The sequence below is a fragment of the Dermacentor variabilis genome, chromosome 11 (assembly GCF_050947875.1).
Source record: "Dermacentor variabilis isolate Ectoservices chromosome 11, ASM5094787v1, whole genome shotgun sequence".
NCBI classification, from domain to species: Eukaryota; Metazoa; Arthropoda; class Arachnida; order Ixodida; family Ixodidae; genus Dermacentor; species Dermacentor variabilis.
In genome coordinates this window covers 29,818,358-29,837,275 of record NC_134578.1, presented here as the reverse complement: position 1 = coordinate 29,837,275, position 18,918 = coordinate 29,818,358, and the positions used below count along the sequence as shown (strand labels likewise).

Sequence of the window (18,918 nt, the reverse complement as noted above, 5' to 3'; positions counted from 1 at the left end):
GCGTGATTATATTTAGTCGTCGAACACAAATTCATTTGTGGACAATGCACTAAGAGCAGCCTGCCATCATTTCCAATAACATACCCTGATTTCCATATTACTCAGAGGTACACAAAACATTGTCAGTAACAGTAGCCGAGTATCTCGGCATTTACGACGCGCCGACACCCTGATGTGATTAAGAAGCACGCCATAGAGGGGAACGCCCGAATAACTGTCACCAGCTGGGCCTTTAAGCTGCACCCAACGCACGTTGCACGGGTGTTTTCGCATTTCGCCCACAACGAAATGCGGCCGGTGCGGCCGGGATTCGGTCCCACGACCTCGTGCTTATCAGCGTAAGGCCGAAGCCACTAAGCAACGCTGCCATGTAAAAAAACTCTCATGCTGACTATATGTCTGACCATAGAGCGAACACAGAGGGCTTGTTTTGAGAGTTGTTGGTACGCCACGTGCCGGCAAGTTACTTCTCGGTTTGCACTCAAGCGGCTAGCGAAACATCCTCTTCGTTCCTTCCCATAGTGCCTGGAAATCATCTTGCCTTTGGGCGAAATAACTGCGAATACATCCGAAATGGGCTCGCCCACCGCGGTGGAATAAGTTTAGGTGATCCTTGGTCACCTATTCCGGCGAAGTATGGAGACGGACTTCTCGGTCCAGCGGTGCTCGAAGAGAGACCTGAGGGAGAACACGTTGTTGTTTTTGTTGTTGTAGCCTGTGATGCGGGTGGCTCCTACCCACGATGGGGGATTGGCCAAGAAATGGGTGGATTATTCGAAATTATTATGGAGCATAAATCCGAGCCTCGGCACTAGTGCTTCTTCTTCTGCTCGTCGTGAAAAATTGTACGCGCATGCAGCACGTGATCGACTTCATCTGCTTGTTCCCACCAAATTCACGTTTTTTCTAAGCGTCGTACGACACTTTAGTCCATAGCGTTTTGAACAGTCAAATTGAACAGCCAACTTCTGCACTCATGTCGTTGCTTTACTATCGTACTGCAGGAAGAAACTGAAGACACTTGAGGTATCGTTGCGATGTAATGGTGCCTTCTTTCTTTCAGAATTTTAAGTTTTCGTATTCTCACGGGAGCATTGCTGACGTCTTCGCTAAATGGAACTGATTTACATTTTTCAAGAATGCAATAGGCTAAAGTTTAAGGGAAGGATTTATTTGATACCGAAAGGGCGACAAAGATCACGAGTTGCCGCAGCGTGTACAAAATTACAGTAAATTCATTAAAATTTATTTCCTTCTAGCTTGCGTTTCTTTCAAAAACACACGTTTTCGTGTGCCCGTTTTCCATTTAACCGCCGGGTACTTGGCCAATCTCCCGCAGTGGGCATGGGCCATGGTATAGGAATCAAGCAAACAAGCAAGCAAGCAGGCAGGCAGGCAATGCTTCACGAGGAGCAGAAAAAGAAGCACTAGCGCCCAGACGTTTTTCTTAAGTTCTTCAAACATTATTTTTATCCGTACCTGCATGACCAGTTTTTGTACTACCAACATCTTCCTAATACCATCCAAATCTTAGCCTATCCCCCGGAGTGGGTCCGCCCTATGGAAGAAGGCTATCCAATCCAAGCCAGGCTAGAAAGCGTCATCACCAGGTCTCTTTTCGTGCATCGCTATCATGACAATTCCGTCGCCTTCATTCGCGGCAAATGGTGACCAAGTGTCTCCCGCACTTTGTTTCACCACCATGCGCGAGCACACTTCGACTGTCTTCGCATTTATTTCGCCCGAAAGCGAGGCTGTTGCCATGCGCTGTGAAAAGGAACAAGGCGGATGTTTCGCATGCAGCTTAAATGTAAATCAAGCGGTAACTTTCCTGCGTGTGACCTAACAGGAACTCAAAAGAAGCCCTCTGAATTCGCGCTATTGTCAGACATATTCTCACCATGATGTTACTGAAGTGCTGGTATTGGAAATAAAAGAAGCCTCCTATTGGTGCACCGTCCAGAACGCAAATGAAGTAGGACTTAAACATAAAATCTAGCGCTTTTTCAATGCGCCCGGTAAATGTGCAAGCGTAATAACCGTTTGGTGCGCGAAGTAGTGGTGCAGTCCAAGTCGTAGGTCGTCGAAACGTCCTAGGCTAATACTTAGGTAAAGTACATGTGAATGTCGCAAGGTTAATCATTTCGGCAAACGTTGCAATGGGCAGTTGTTCAATTTGTCGTTTGCAGCGTCGCTGACCAACGACTTTCGCAGCGTGGATTGGAGACGATTTATTTCTGCTGATAGTTTTTTATTCAGAAGTGTTTCCTATGTTGTTACTGGGGAACTGCTTGAAAAGCGCAACCGGCAATGACAACCGACATGAGCGGTGATCATTTTTATGATTTCCCGGAATTTTAAAATGTTGGCTTTTGCACATGACATAAATGTAGTCGTTGAGCTGAATTGTTCAGAGATGCCGACATTAATTGCACAAAGAAATCTAAATAAAGTATCAATTAATTAAAACATCACTAATTACTATTTACTTTACTGCACATACTGCAATCTCCGAATTAAAGCCGGTGAGTTGGCAAGGCGTAACCACTTGGAATGAATTTTCAGGATGACAAACGTTTAGAGATGTGCGCCGTCAAATACGCCATAAAAATGCGCAGTTGTTCCATTTGGTTTTTAAACCAATCGCACTTTTCCCAGCGAAATTCTTGTGCCTAGGATTTAGAAAATAAAGTGTCCGAGATGTCGACAAAATGCGCCCTAGCGATCGGTCGTCCAACTGTTTCCGCGTGATGTTATCAGTCGCGGCGGTCGATCAGAATGTATTCTTTCTTCGGGCAGGGAAGTGGAGGGGAAGGGACGAGAAAGAAGGGGAGGACGCGAACTCTCGATGGTTATCTCGCTCGCTTGCTCACCGCAGGAAGGGCTGGGAAAGGGTACATGAACTTGGGCAAGCGAGCATCGGCCTAGTGACGTTATCAGCAGTGGCGCTTTGGACTTGCTATGGGCAGGACGTGCGTAGTTCGGTCTGAGGAAGAACGCGCCCTCAAAGAGCGGCAAAGGAAGCAAGAGAGCTAACGGGCAGGAAAGCGACGAGAAGCCGCTGCCCCTAAACGCGCTAAGGGCCAGCGGATCGGGACCATCGAGTACGTGCCGTGCAGACGGAAGATAGAACCATTGTCGCGAAGGTCTACGTCCCTCCGGTTACGTCCAAAGTAAGACATTGAGATCTTTCTAATAGACGTCTTTGGTTGGATCTCGTCCGTCGAGGACAAGTCGGTCGTCATAGCGGGAGACGTTAAACGTCGACCTAGCACGACCCTACGGGAAGTGGATTCAATCCTTCCTGTTGCAACGGTTTGGAATTAAGTGCTGCAGGTGACGTCAATGTGCCGACCATGCGTCACTGGTCGTGTATAGATTTAACATTTGGCAAGAATGTGTCTAGCGTGACAGCGCAACCGATCGCGGTTTACCACAGCGACCACATAGCTACTGTCAGTGTGGTAACGAATGAGACAAAATAAACAACCACGAAGTTACGTATATGTGTCGGTATTCAATAAATATAGCAATAACCATATAAATTAACACAGTTGTTAATATTGTCATTCCAACACAGCTTCGCTGGCTATCCTTCTTCATAGAATGCACGGGTACTAAATTTTATTCACTGAAACACAAAAGTAACTGGAACGCCAGTGTATTTCCTTTTACATTTTTCTAGATATTACCTGAAAACGTGTGTCACCCTGGAAATTCAGTTGAAGTAGTTACCTGTTACAAACTCAGCAACTACAATTCATAAGTTGCACTTTGAGCGGTAACGCAACTAATTAGGAAGTTAATTAGTACATATCGTTATTTGTGGAATATGTTTTTGTTTCTCCTGCTATTCACGTCCGCCTCTACGTATAAGCGAGCTCAAGGACAAGAATTGTGCTATCTGCCACCAATTATGTTAAACAATTACGGAAAACTTGAAAATTATCGCCCCGTATGTGGAGAAAGGATTGTGGCCTTCATTTTTTTACGAGTCTGAACTGCCATCACTTCTTTAGATTTTGCAAATACCTAAGTTCACTAAAACATGCCGTGGCGCCATGACATAAGCAGAAAATTTATTTAAAGGATGCTTGTACACCACATAATTCTTGGGAAGCAATGGTAAAAGTGCACGCAAAGATTTGGAAAGCATAATTTAGATCGCGTTTCGTCACTAGAGTGTTTGAGTTGAGCGTTTTGACGCTCCACGCTGCAGCTGAGTGGAGCGGAAGCGCGAATGCGCATGCGCAGTCCGCTTAGCCGCAAGCGGGCTAGCGGAACGGGCAACACGGTCGGCTTACAAGCTGCCTAAGTGGAGCGCGGAACGTGACTGATGTTTTCCGCTATCACGGCTACACGGCTAAGGCGCATCACACTAGCGTCCGCCCGTTGTGAAGGGTGAAACCACACCAACACGAAGGGCGCTTTGAAATGCAAGATGGCTACCTACAGTGTGAACATGCGTCCGCTACGTGCTGTTCAGCTTCTTTCCAACGCAGCGCAGGCCCTGAAAGCGGTTCCGGATTGAAGAACGTTTGTGTGTGCTGCGCAAAGTGGCAAGTGCCGATTCCCTACCAAAACCCGTGTTCACCATGCAGCGCGATCTTACTATTCGCACTGCAAAGGAGCGCGTGGATCTCCTTGGGGGGAATTTTTGGCAGCAAGAGAACGTCAACCTAAGAAAGTGAGAGCTGTACGTTTCACAGTCCCATTCGCACCTTTTGTTCAGTATACGTGAAACGCGCAGTCACAACATAACGTGCCCTTGTTCTCCGTAGATCCGGTACCGAGGAGCAGTATGGAGAGAGGGAACAAATATTGCAGGACATCTCCGACTTGATGAAAAACGCCGGCTACGTGCTGACAACTTTGCTACGACGGGGCGATGGCGCGGGACCTGGGCGGCATCCAGCATCTAGGCCATCGGCAAGAGCTCGACAGTGTCTGGTGCGGGAAATCAGAGACACGACCACGACATTACTGTGCGTCTCGGACGGTGGAGAGATAATTGGCAAGTGATATACAGTTTGAATTTGAGCCGCTGCTTCGCCCACCTTGCACGTCCAGTGTACGAGACCGTAACATGGCCCAATACACCTTCCTTAAATGTACACGCGCGCCCGCGCTTCTCTGGTCATAGTGCGAGGACTGAAACCCCTATAGTATTCGGCCATGACTCCAGCTTAGTTCACGAAGCTGAGCTTTGCAACGCTTATTAGACCCTCACCAAATCATGCGCCCGCCTGTTGTTATACACCATGCAGCCAAAATGTTCCACCCATCAGTTATTTTCTGCCTACAGAGAGAGCAAGAATACGATTAAATTATCACGAGACTCTCAATTTTAGATGCTGCTTTTCGTACCCATTTCTCTCGGACCAACTTCACCATATGTGTTAACTTCAATCGTGTTTGCAAACACTCGGCTAGAAAAAGCCAAGATAACTGGCAGGGCCGGGGAAATGAAATTGTACTCCTTCTGAATCTGTATTTCCAATACCCTTTCTAAAACTAATAAAAACGTTTGATGTGATCCGTGTGCCGTGTTTTGCTTTCTTTCTTGTATGCAGATGAAAATTGTGCATTAGACCTGCTGCTGTTAATTTATGACACCAACTACATGAACTCAGAGGAACCATCATTGGATGGGCCATGATGCATTTAAGAGGCCACTGGGGATCAAGGCAGCATGACGAGGCCGAGTCAACTAGTGTCGGAATCTAACTGGTCACGTAGGTGCAAAGGCCACTGGTAGTAAAATAGTTTTTTCAGTAACTCACTATTTGTACTACAGGCTCCTTAGAGTACGGTGTTTATCTTTGTCTGGGCAGGGGACAAATGCACGTGACGGAAGTGCAATCTGGCTTCCCTGTTTATTTACAGTCATCAAGAGGGGGCGCATCTCATTGGACAGGACATCTGACATGTCGTTACCGTGGAATGCCAAGCACCATGCCACCTGTTTCAATAACAAATAAAAGGGAACGAACAAAATGTAAAATAAAGCACTGGTTAATGCAAGTGATGAATAACTACGCTATAAAGTTGTAATACTCATGTAGCACTGGACACCACCGAAGGAGAGCAGTCCACTGAAAAGAGCGAAGTCGACGAGCAAGCTCAAGGGCCCGTTTACGCAATGAAAAGAAGGCGACAGCTACGCGCTGCACAACCAGGTATGGTAATCCAAACAGCATTGTTGGGAAGCAGATGACAAGTTCCATCATGACTCTACGAAACTAATATTGTGTTTATCAAGCCAAAGTTCCTGCTATTAACGTTTTATGAGCCATTGTATTGTTTCTAGTAATAGCTACGTGATTTCCTTGTTTCCTGTCAACCGCTGTAGTCATATAAAATTTATCATATTTTAGCCAAACTAAGTGGTAGCTGATGCCAGTAGTCTTATTATTAGGGCCTATTCAATTTATTAAACCACGCTTCTATACACCTTCTGCAGCTGTCTATGGCGCACAGCAGCTCGGTCCTTGACTGTCCTTGGCACAACATCGCAACCTACAACCCCTGTCGTAGACTGCACGAGGTGCAAGGCAAGGTATCGCCACCGTGCTGTGTAACATTTGAGGTTCCATAGAATGGCAACAGTGAAGTCATGCCATTGCCGAAATGCGATAGAATACTAAATGATACAGTGCTACAGGTGTGAGTAACAAGAAAGTCATTGCAAATAGTATGTACTACATACGAGGCACAAACTACTTAGTCAATGGTGAACACATGAAATAAATAAAACACAGTGAAGTAGGTAAGGGAATTGCACAATATGCGTCCTAAGGGATGAAGCGGGTAGCTGGTGGCCATATAGCAATTATCAAAAAGAAGGTACAACAGAGGTAGTTAAAGCAGAGAACAATTTAACAGATAGAACACTTTTTAACATATTGTAACCTAAAACAAGTAAGGAAGTCAACATAACGACAATATTTGCATTTGTGACTGATTAGAAAAAAAGAGGTTGTGAGTTAAAAACTAGGGTTGTCTTGATATGAACGCAATTTCACATTTCTTCGTTATTTTTCAGGAATCAAAGGCCTAAAAGGTATGGGGCTGCAGCTGCTGAGAAGAAGGGAATGCATTCATCCTTCTGCAAAAGAAACTCGAACTCCAGCACCGGAGGCTGGAGTATGATCAGAGACGCCGAGCCTCAGAAGAAAAAGAAGGACTTTGTATTTGTCACGGTGTGGCATTATTCCAGTCGGCGAAGCATTGATCAACGTGCACCAAAAGGTTGTGGGAAGAAGAAGCGGCGAGCAAGACGGGTGTTGCCGGCCACTCAGGCAAGCGGCTGAAAGAGTCGAAGGCAGGATTAGAGATTTTTTGGTGTTGTTGTTGTTGGCGCGAACGTGACGTCCCGATGGCTTTTTTGCAGGAACCCCAGTGCATTCTCTGCCCCTCGCGTGCACTGACAAGCTTGCTAACAGCAGTGGGGAATCACCCGTTCCCTTGCACCTAATTAAAAGGCGCGCGGCCAAGGCTTTGGGAGGAGCCGTGATACGATCAGGTGAACTTGATTGAATCGTCACCAATATCTTGAATTCTCCGACACAGAGAACTAGAGAAAGGAGAAGTCATTTAAACGCAGGTTTTAGACGAGCTAAGCAGCCTAGAAGCTGAGCCCATAATCTGCTGAAAAGTGTCGTGGAGCTAGTGCCATCCAGTATCGCCTGGGCCGCCTAGTCGCCTCTGAGCTTCTAGGGACCAGTTGACGTGAGAGACGACAAAACAGCGTCTGAAACGAAGCTCACGGTAGCTCCCCTCAAGTTAGCTAAACCCAGTCGAGGAAAGATGCCAGACCTAGACTCCCGGGAAACCCAGCAGCGCAGTCCCACCCACCGAAACGAAATCGGCTTGCCAGCGTTCCTCGGGAAAGCTCTGCCGTCGACTCCACGCTTCATAGATTTGTTGCTGCTGCCGGTCCATGCGTATGCCATCAGTTGTTTTCGTTTGAACTCTGTTTACTTGACCACCGTTAAGTGCCTTTTGTGTAGTGTCAATTTCACATCCACTGTTCATTGTTCGTTGTATATTTCCTGTCTTCATCATTGATGTAGATTAGGTACATGTGTGTTAGTGCTTTTGTATTTCTTTATTTTTGTTTTGTTCTGAGTTGATTAATATTTTTTCTCTCTCCTTCTCCTCGGTCCGGTCGATGGCTTCCTGCAGGGGGTCATGTTGTTCGCCCATCGATCCCGTGCACGTCCACATGGTCAGGTCGCTGGCATACATTGCGTGACGGATACCCCTGATGTTATCCAAGAGGTTAGGCAATCCCCTCATTGCTATATTGAACAGCAACAGGGAGATCACCTCCGCTGCGGTCTTTCATGCGCGCCGGAAAAGTCGGAGCTCCTGATCCTCAAAAAGAGGACAAGAGGGCGGCCTCCGCAGGGGACCCCTGACCCAACGTTGACACTACATGGAGGCAACATACCCAAGGTGGACACACTCTGTATTCTGGGCCTCACTTTCCAGAAGGACGGTGCCGGTCTCGCCGGCATTAAAAGCTGCAAGCGACAGTTACCCAAGTCGCGCACATGGTGCGAAGAGTAACAAACAAAAAGCACGGCCTGAAAGCAGGACACAACCAGATTAATACAAGCCCTGATAATCAGCAGAGTCACTTACGGCACCGCGTACCTGGGTCTGAAGAACAGCGAGAGAGGCAAATGGAACACCCTAATACGAGAGACCTAGAAGCTGGCACTGGGGCTTCCACCGACGACGTCGACGGAGAAGCTACTCAGCCTGGGCATCGACAACACTTGGGAGGAACTAGTAGAGGCCCACAAGACGAGCCAGATAGAGCGACTCAACATCACCAGCACGGGTAGGGACACGCTAATAGGACTGGGCTACCCAGTGGAATATGAGTCCACAAAACACCGGGTTCCTCTACCCCTGAGGGAGAAGATCACGGTGGCCAGCATCCCGAGAAACATGCACCCTGAATAACACAGAGAAAGGAGGCGAGCGAGAGTGAAAGCTCTACGTAAGGCCTACGAAGGACCAAAACAAGAAGTCTGATACACCGACGGGGCAAAGTACAAGAACAGAGCCGCCCACGCTATCTGCGTGCTCAACGGCCAAGGACAAGAGGTAGCAGCGGCCTCGGTAAGCACTCCAGACATCGACTTCGTGGAAGAAACGGTGAGAGCCCTGGCGGCCACTACGGGACAGCGATCAAATCACAATCATCACCGACTCACAAACAGCATGTAGAAATTACCAAAAGGGCCGCATTTCCTAACAAGCCCTCAGCATCCTCGAAAAATGAGACAATTTTCCAGAACTGTACATTGTCTGGGCCCCGGGACACGAGTCCCTGGCGGGTAATGTAGCGGCTAATGCCGCTGCCCGAGATCACATTCTCCGGGCTATCCCACCAGGTTCACGAGCACCGATAGAACAAAAAGATAGCGTCCCGGAAAGATACGCCGATATCCTGAGCCACTACAGACTGGGTAGGAGGATCTATCCACCCCCGCATCCCAAGCTAACAAGAGAAGAGGCGGTGATCTTCCGAAAACTACAGACCGGCACATTCCTGCACGGCACCCTGCTACACGCCATGTATTCTACGAGCTATACTCACAAATGCGCCTTCTACTCTACGCCCAATACCCTCTACCACATGGTATGGGAATGTCAACAAAACCCATCCGCACCGCCCATCACCGGACCAACCGTCGAGCAGTGGGAGGCCCAGCTTACCAGCTCGAGCCCTGAAGACCAGCATCGCCTGGTGAGCAAGGCCAAGCTATCGGCTCAGTCCCACGGCATCTTGGACTAGGGACGCCGCCCACCTCAGACGATTTTACCGTCGGCTCATCTCTACTGATAAAGTTTATGCCTCCTCCTCTCTCCTTCTTCTGACTCGGACTCTGACTCCTTCGCTGTGTTCGCTTGAGTACGGAACGACCAACTGGCTTGTATACCCCGTCGATGACCTCGCGCCGACGGCGAACGGGCGACAAGCCGTCGCAGTATTCGAGAAAAGACTGCAAAAGCTTGAAACGCAGTGCCAGAAAAATAACGAAAAGATGCTTGAAAACATAAAAAATATGCTCGAGCGCTAGGAAAACAAAATGCTGAGCCTTCTCAAACAGCACAGCTGATAAGTTCGGCAAAGTACGGCATAAGTACGAAATCTTGTTTCAATTTGTGTCGTTGTGCAATAATTATTGATTTGCGCATTGTAGTAATTTTGAATTATGCACTCCTCCTTTTTTTCTATTACGTTTCCTGTGCTTTGAAGTTGTGCTTGTGAAACAGTGTTTCAATTTGTATCTGCCACTCTCTATGCATTATTTAGAGGTGCTTTACTCATTATGCAATTGTACTTTCTATTACATTTTTTCCGGGGCTTCTTTTTTCCTTCGTCAATCTATTGTTTTCTTTTTTTGTATATACCTTTTCCCTCCTACCTGGGCCTTCTAAGGCCTGCAGTATTCCTAAATAAATAAATAAAAAAATAAAAGTAGGTGGGGGCTTATCTTTCAATATGGCTCCACAGAAAGACACGAACGCGGTGTCTTTGTATCATTCCTTGTCTGTCTCTTTGTGTGGCGCGGTTCCGAGATATTTCTGAAGGGCTTCCGCTGTGTTGAATCAAATAATCCTCCTGCAGCGAGGGTTTGACTGCAAGGTATTGTGAGGCCTGCGAACCATACATGTGGGTGTGAGAATTCACAAGGATAGCAGCACCTGTGTACATATGCGAAACATTTTGCCCGTGCAACTTCTGATTTTTCTTTCTCAAAAATCCAGTAAATCAAACAGCCCTGCCTTCTTCCCGAAGTCCCATTTGCTTGCCTTACAGTGCTCATGTTTTTGTTAAAGGTGCACTGCTTCACTGTATTGCTAAGCCCGCCATAAGATTTCAGCAGCAGAGGTTGCAAGGGGTAGGCGGGATCACCGTACAGGCAAAAACTTCGCTCTTCGACAAGCTTTGCAAGCTTTTGATAAGCCTTGCCCTTTCGGAGGATACATATAACAATAGGAGCACAGAGAAACGTTTTACGAATTGAAATCACTTAAGTTAGCTTTTAGTAAATTCTTGCAACGTGTGTGTATAGCTAGGTTGCCATTAAGTGCCCATAAATGTTGAGACTGCTTTTTGCATATTTCTTGAGGTGTACACTCATTTATGCAACAGGAATAGGTTTGAGATATTCCATTTAAATACTTTAACAAGGTTCTACACCTTACCCAACAATTGAATTTCGATATTTCCACTGTTGTATAGTGAATGATTGCTCTTTCATGTGTGTTATTCCTCATGTACATGTGAGATACTCTAAACATGTGTACTTACAAGGAAAACCAGTTTATGGCATTGGTGTTAATGGGGACATGTTGCTACTTTAACATGTTGGCCTTAGTAAAATTTATAGTGCCACCTTATTGCAAACACATTAACTATTTTATTACCAAGTGGTGGAATGCCTACTTATCTCGCTGGCCACCTGTACATACCAAACCAAGGCATTAGAATACTCGCATACAATGATTATATTATTATAGCAGCATTGTCTCTTCGGTGCGTCACAGCGTTAGTATACTCTCAAATAGTCACCTGTTGAAATACAATCTTGCCACTCCCCTGTTCATATTTGTGATTTATCTTTACACTACGACCCGTATTTTGAATTGTTCTTAACACCACTCCGACATTTGTCAAACAACTTTGAATACTCTGCCATCTTACAACAAATGCTCGACGTAAACTGGTACGCTTGAAAACATTATTTAATGTTTCTTTTATGATATGGCTATTTGTCTTTGTAATTTTTCCTTATTTTGTTTTCATTTTTTTTTCTTATAACACAACGTTCCCCGCTATTTTACAACTATACTAACATTTGACAACAGTTTCCCGACAGCCTTGGGCTCTCAGACTGTTTTACTTTGTTTATTTCACTGTTGTTTCCTGCTGCGATTTTAAAGAACTTGCGTTTGATCTGCATTTAGACCTTATTCACAAACGAATCACTTGTTTCCTCAAGCAACATGAAAAAGCTTGTGCCTTCTCTTGTATGTCTGTATTTCTGTCTGAGTCACCTTATCACATTATGCACGAAGTAGCTGTATATATTAGCAATTATTAATAATGTGAACTTGCCTGCATCACTACGACTGCCCATGTATAGGCCGTTCAAATGGCAGGTAATCACATTGGGGCACATGATGACCTGATATTTCAGGGCACGAAACCGTTTGTACCCGCCGTGGTTGCTCAGTGGCTATGGTGTTGTGCTGCTGAGCACGAGGCCGCGGGATCGAATCCCAGCCACGGCGGCCGCATTTCGATGGGGGCGAAATGCAGAAACATCCGTGCTATCTAAATTTAGGTGCGCGTTAAAGAACCCCAGGTGGTCGAAATTTCCGGAGTCTACGGCGTGCCTCATAACCAGAAAGTGGTTATGGCATATAAAATCTATAATTTATTTTTTTAACCCGCTTGTGCCCAAATAAGAAGAGCTTCTAATCCTTTGATGGTCAGCAAATGGCCCGCGCTGCACCATCAATAAAGCCCCAGCACTCGTGTAGCGGCGCCCTTTGGAAAACATTGCCTGCAAGTAAACATAAGGTGAATAGACGACACTCTGACGCAGTTCCGAGTGCGTACCCGGGAAAAGTCTTCAAATTTAGCGAGGCCCGACCAGAAGGTATTTACAGTCAAACCTTTTGCACACGTGCCAATTTTAGCTTGAAAAACACCACAGTGGAAGGCAGATTGCTAAATTCTTTGATAATTACTAAAAATAATTCGATTATTCATTATGTTCACTGTTTACGTGTTAAAGATTCACAGAGTGTTCTCTATGGGTGCTGTAAAGAGGATCCCTGAATTTACAGTCGTAGCAAGAATGATCTGTGGCGCGGACAAGGAGAAATGCTTATGAAGTTTATGCAAGTGTATACCCTGCAAATTACACAGCACTTCACATTACAATCTGGTAGAGGAGGAGGAGGAAAAAAACTTTATTTTCTGGTGGAGGATGCATACTCCAGAGTAGAAGAAACTAGTGTTTAACCACTGCTGTTGGCGATACCTGCGCACTAGCAGTTGCATAAAGTAAGGCAGCTGCATTTTTATTTCCACAAGCTGTTGTTACTGCAAGCTGCTGCCAGGTTACCGGTACACAGCTGTAATACGTATAGGGCAATATAAAACTCTCTAATGAATTATCTACTACGACACGTATGGAGTGCAATATTCTGCAAATAGGTGAGGCGCTATGTGCCATCCCATACATTGAAACACCTTTGAAGAACCTGAATCACCACCTGGGCCGTGACGAGGTGAAGCGTGTGTTCTGTGTAGACTACTGACACCTGTACAGCCTGAAGCTGTGGAGAGTGCATTAACTATCAGCTGTGAAGTTTTTTAATTTATTCCGCACACAGTATAAACCTATATGCAGTTTTGTAAAACGCAAACCACTCCCTTTTTTGTTGTTTTAAGGTAATGACACGTAGGGCCACAACATGTACACTTTGATCCTCATTCCTAAGCAATCAAAGCGAATGGTACCACTCTAAGTTTTATGTGCTATCTGTCTCACATTCGCTATCAAAAATTGTTAGTGTGGGATGCTGCCGTTGGTGGAGGAAATGATTTCTGGAGAATTACAAAGTATTAGGTACTGTGATCTCAGTGCTTTCACTGCTATTTAAGCATCATTGGGTCTTATGTTAAAAATGAGGAATAAATGCAAGAAGTATACTTCAGGTCGCAACCCTCATGTGGTATTTAGTAGCGTTTAGATCGGAAGACAGATCTAATTCCATTGAAATAATAGCATCATGCCAATGATTCTTGTATGCGGTGCTATATTTATTTTTTATTATTTCAGTTGGAATGTGTAGGCATCGTCAGCGATCTCGATTGACATATTTTTGATTGACTGTTTATACCAATTTGGGCAAAGTTGAAAGCGAAGTTGTCTGAACTACTTAGACCTATAGATGTCTCATGTATAGGTATGTAAATAGCTTTCCGCATTTTGCAAGCAGTTTTTGTTTATTGCTATTTACGTGTGAAAACCAACCTAATATCTTGAGGCACGCCCTTTGTGTGGCACTGCGGAGTAATTTTGAACACTTGTATTAGTTTGAGAGCAATCTAAATCTAACTATGAGTGCGTTTTTGGATTTTAACACTGAAAATGCGGCAGCCGTGGTTCGGACTCGAACACGTGGCCCTGCGCCTAGGCTTTGAACACCACAGTTATGAAACCACCAGAACGAATAATCTTGCCCACTTCGCCAAAGCGTTTGAGGCTGAAGATATTCATATTATATACGTCACTCTGCAAAAAATGCAACATTTTACCTTACGCCCACCAGTACAGCTATAGTAAAGCCTATGTTAGATTTTTAGGGGTACTTAAGGGTTCAGCTTCAAAATTTTTGGTATTTGTCGAAATCCAATGTTGCAGAGTTATTTTCATCGTCTTCAGTTTTTTCGTAAATAAAAAAAGTGTTGACGCCTAACATAACTATTTAGTTTTTCAAGCCGTCATATGTCTTTGTGAAGTACTGACAGGACATTTCCGACTCCTTATTTTCTCTCGTTAATTGAAATGCAACCTTCCTTATGCCCTAGGAGAAATGCTGACATAGGTCGGAGCACCCTCTGTTGCTTAGTTGAATGTTCGTTTCCGTGAACTCTTTTTTCTTATTTCGGTATCGAGGATCAAGGCGCATCATGACGTCATTATGTACTGGCGCGCACTGTTTTTTTGATTCCCGCGGAATGTTCATGCAAGCACAGCCCAATGAAAGCACAAATTACTCGTATCCTTTTAGCAAGGCTTTCCTACGTACCCTTGCGTCTTCACGACGTGAATAAATTTTCTTCTGTCATCGTTAAGATGACGTTCACGATGCCAGACCTGGCAATTCAGGGCCAACTTTAGTGTCCAAATAAAATAACTTCTCTCGCCAAAGTTATTACTTTCCGAGATGTCTCATTTCAGGAGCGATAAACGTGTTGCAGTGAATGTTAAAAATAGGCAATGTGCGCAATTACTCGTTCGCCACTCTTTATCATACAGAACAAATTGACGCCCGTTCCATGGTTCTCTGAAGAACATTGCTGTGTTCAAGTGCTTTGTGCCAAATACCTGAGATGCGTTCCCGTAGGCAGCCCAATGTCGACGCGTAATGGGCAAGCCCACCGTTCCGGTGCTGGTCGCCGCTATATATGCGATGAGGAAACCCCGTGAACTCGAGACCATCCACAGAAGCCAGTGCACTGGCTAAGGATAATACGACCACCATGGGGTGCACTGATTTTTCATGAAGCCGCATGGATATCACGGTGAATACGAACGCCATTTATGAAGAGCACCTGGACAATATATATGGCGTTAGAAACAACAGACCCGGCTCCTGAATGCTTAATGCAAGGAAGGAAACACTGGACCGCATATATATCTGAGATAAGCGGTGTTGCCACAAGGGCCACGATCTTGGAGATGAACAAAGGAGCTAGGAAAGAATCTGTGGGCCGGGTAATGAGCGATGGAACGAAAAATGATGGGCACAACGTTAAGAGACAGAAATACAGCGGCGTGGGATAGGAGAGCTTACGGGGTTTGCTAGTTTGTGGATAAGAATGACAGGTTATGCTACAGCGTAATGCATGCACCTGTTCACAAGACTTGGGTACGTCAACGTGGCTAACGACTTACGCAAAGCACCCTGTTCAAGGGGCGCCTTCATGCGCGCTCCTACGTCGCCACCAAGCAGGTACCTCCTATTGTGTTCGCGCTAGTGCTCCTATCTTTTGCAGGCATCGCCGGATCGCGTCTGCCAAGCATTTTAGCGTTGCTCGCGCAGAATGGCGCGAGGAACGGCGCTATATTGCTGATCGCGTTAAGGTCGACATTATTCTTGAGATGCAATCTGCTGCAATCGGTATAGTGTTGGCATACTTCGCGTACTTCGCGCACTCTCCGAGACCCATGTTCGCATCTATGTTTTGTTGCACTCAAATGACGGAGCACCAACGCAGAGAAAGTATAGGAGCGGGTTTGAAGAGCAACACGCAGAAGACAATGTTCTGTAGCTTCGCAAGGGAACAATAATTAAAGATCGCCAGTCAGCCTTTAGAGTCTGTGCGGGAGTATTTTTATCTATAACAATTGCTCAAAGGAAACCCTAACCATGACAAGGAGCGGTAGAGAAAAATAAAAACTGGTTGGAGTGCATACGGCAGGTTTCACAATAACCCGACCCCGACCTTACCACTGTCCTTGAAAAGGAACGTGTAGAATCGTGTCATTGTACCGGTGCTAATGTAAGGGGCAGAAATCTTTAGGTTAAAGAAGAAGCTCAAGTGGAAGTTAAGGACTGCGGAAAAAGCGATGGTACGAGAAATGTGAGGCGTAACGTTAAGATACAGGAGGAGAGTGGTGTGGATCAGAGATCAAACGGGGATAGCCCTTATTCTAGTTGACATTATGAGAAAGAAAACGGACCTGGGCAGATCAGGCAATGCGTAAGGCAAATAACCCGTGTAGAACTACAGTTACTGCATAACTGTCAAGGGCAGGGAAGTGCAGTCTAAGACGACGGAAAATTGGAAAAGATGATGAAATTAGGAATCTGAAGGCGCCAGCTACAAATGAGATAGCGCAAAACAAGGGTAGTTGGCATTCGCTCGAACAGGCGTTCGTCGTGCAGTGGACATAACGATAGGCTGCTGCTGATGATGAAGTACCATAGCATAGATGCCATGGAAATCTCTGGAAAAACAAAGTCTTTTTGACGGAGTCACCGAAAAGTAATTACGACTCATCGGAAATGACGCAGAATCTAGAACGCGGGTAGCCTTTGCAGACCCTCTTCGAGACCTCTGACACGACACCTCTCATATCACGGGCGATGTGCTGGTTGACACCCGCTAATCACTAAGTAAACGCGCCACTTGCTGTGTGCTGCTTAAGCGCAGTTAACACAAAAAATCAGACGAATACGAACGGTTTATTTACGCCTCGATTGCTTCAGATTATAGCATGTTCACTATAAAAAAAGTAGCCAGCGTGATATTTTCTTGTAGTTTGTAGTTGTCTTTTAGCGCAGGGAGACATTTGGACAAATATCGGTCTCCATTAAACATCAGGTGCAGTGTGGCCGTCAGTAGACCCATGAGTGAAACATTTTTTCTCCTCGTTCCCGTTGTTTTCCAGTAACACATTAGCCGCCCTGACAAAAGCGCGAGGGAATGCTCTCAGGACCAAATACGTTATTATAAAGACAGGAATAAATTTGACTCCACAGTGCCTTTCATTTTGAGGTGGAAGAATCAAAAGGCTGGTTTTCAAATTCAACGCCGTGAATGAAATCTTGGAGACAAACACTCTATTACAGAGATCACACTTCAAGGTTACGTGCTTACTTTGGCACCAGGCTTATTTAACATGCACTTCAAATTTAGGCACACGTGTGTGCAGTTGTGCGAATTGGTACTTGCGTTTCTGCTCAGTGGCGTACGCGTTTCAATGTATAATTCCAAGATTTCTCTGAACCTGTTCTTCCTGAGGAAGGACCTAGTCCATTTTTCCTCTTTCAGTGTTTCTTTTAAAAGCACTTTAAGGGATTCCTATCTGCTCCACATGTGAGACACGCAAGAGTCGAGGTGCACCCTTCCCACGCTTCTTCATGCATACAACTGCTAGGATCATACGCTGATCCGCCAAAGAGAAACACTCACGATGCGCAACGGGGCCTATGCACACGCTGTAGAGCACTCTCATGGCAGTCCATTCAGCCAAGAGTGAGGGGCCACCCAGCCGTTCCACGCATCTAATGGACGCTCGTCGTACTCAAGTAAAACTCTTGCTTGGGATATTTGGTTCATGCTTGAAGTAGTGAAGTAGTAACCTTTAGTGGCGCCGGTCCTGTCGTTTGTGTTCTTCTTCTTGAGTCCTGGTCTTCTGCGCCTTGCCTTTACAACTCGTCGTACTTTTGGCTGATAGAGACACGGAATGGCATTTGCTGCTCTCTAGGTACACAGCCATGCCAGCGGGCCCTAGCGGTCCTCTGTGCCATGGAGCCACGAATAACAGGGCCAATCAAACCGGTGACACACGGGCAAGCAAGGAGATAAACACAATGAGAAGGAAAGCGTTCAGAAAATGCTGAAGCACCTGGTATAGTCAATGCACGTGATTATTGGTGATCTCCAGAATCCGGCCGCTAAAAGTGCCCTGCAGGTGCTCGAGGTGCTGGAGTCACTTATCGCAGCTGTTTAGATCCTGCAAATCTCTTGATTTGCGCTTGTGCTTCTCACGTAGCGGAGGCCGACGCACCAGCTACGTCTTAGCGTCTTTATATTTAGGTTCACTTTGAACTAGTCACTATAGATTAGACACGAAACCCGGTAGTAACCTTATGGATAATATTTCTGAATATTTATCACCAGAAGCTCGAATTTGTTTTCGCCGTTGCGCATCCTTCTTTCTATGTCATCATCAGCCCGCATCAGTCCTTTATGTCCCCGTTTCCCATCGCCCTGTGCAGAGTAGCAGGCTAGAGTGGTGTTAGCTCTGGCCGACCTCTCTGCCTTCTATCAAATAAATTATTTCTCTCTCTCTCGACGTGCTTTCCTAATTTTAGAACTCCCTCTTTGCTTTCTCCTTCACCTCTGCACTGGTGGGGGAGCTGCGCCACTCCGCGAGAACACCTCCGCCACACGCTCTGGTGACCCTTCGGGCAACGCAGCAATCGCCTGCACGAAGTTTCCAACCTTAAAGCAAAACCTCTCGTCTTACCGTATTTCGGACCGAGAGATATAAACACAACAAACTTCGTCCCTTTTCCGACATTTCGCATAACGCGGAAACTGCGGCTGGCGATTTCACTGCAGCTTTTTCAAAATGT

The 18,918-nt window shown here is 45.8% G+C and overlaps 1 long non-coding RNA gene across 1 annotated transcript; it reads left to right on the top strand.

Annotated features, from left to right (window-relative positions):
• The first annotated feature begins 5,865 nt into the window (after window positions 1-5,865).
• LOC142563951 (uncharacterized) lies at window positions 5,866-7,296 on the top strand. Its single transcript, XR_012824449.1, has 3 exons — window positions 5,866-6,179; window positions 6,464-6,559; window positions 7,046-7,296. It is a non-coding gene; the product is annotated as an uncharacterized LOC142563951 (long non-coding RNA).
• The last annotated feature ends 11,622 nt before the right edge of the window (window positions 7,297-18,918 follow it).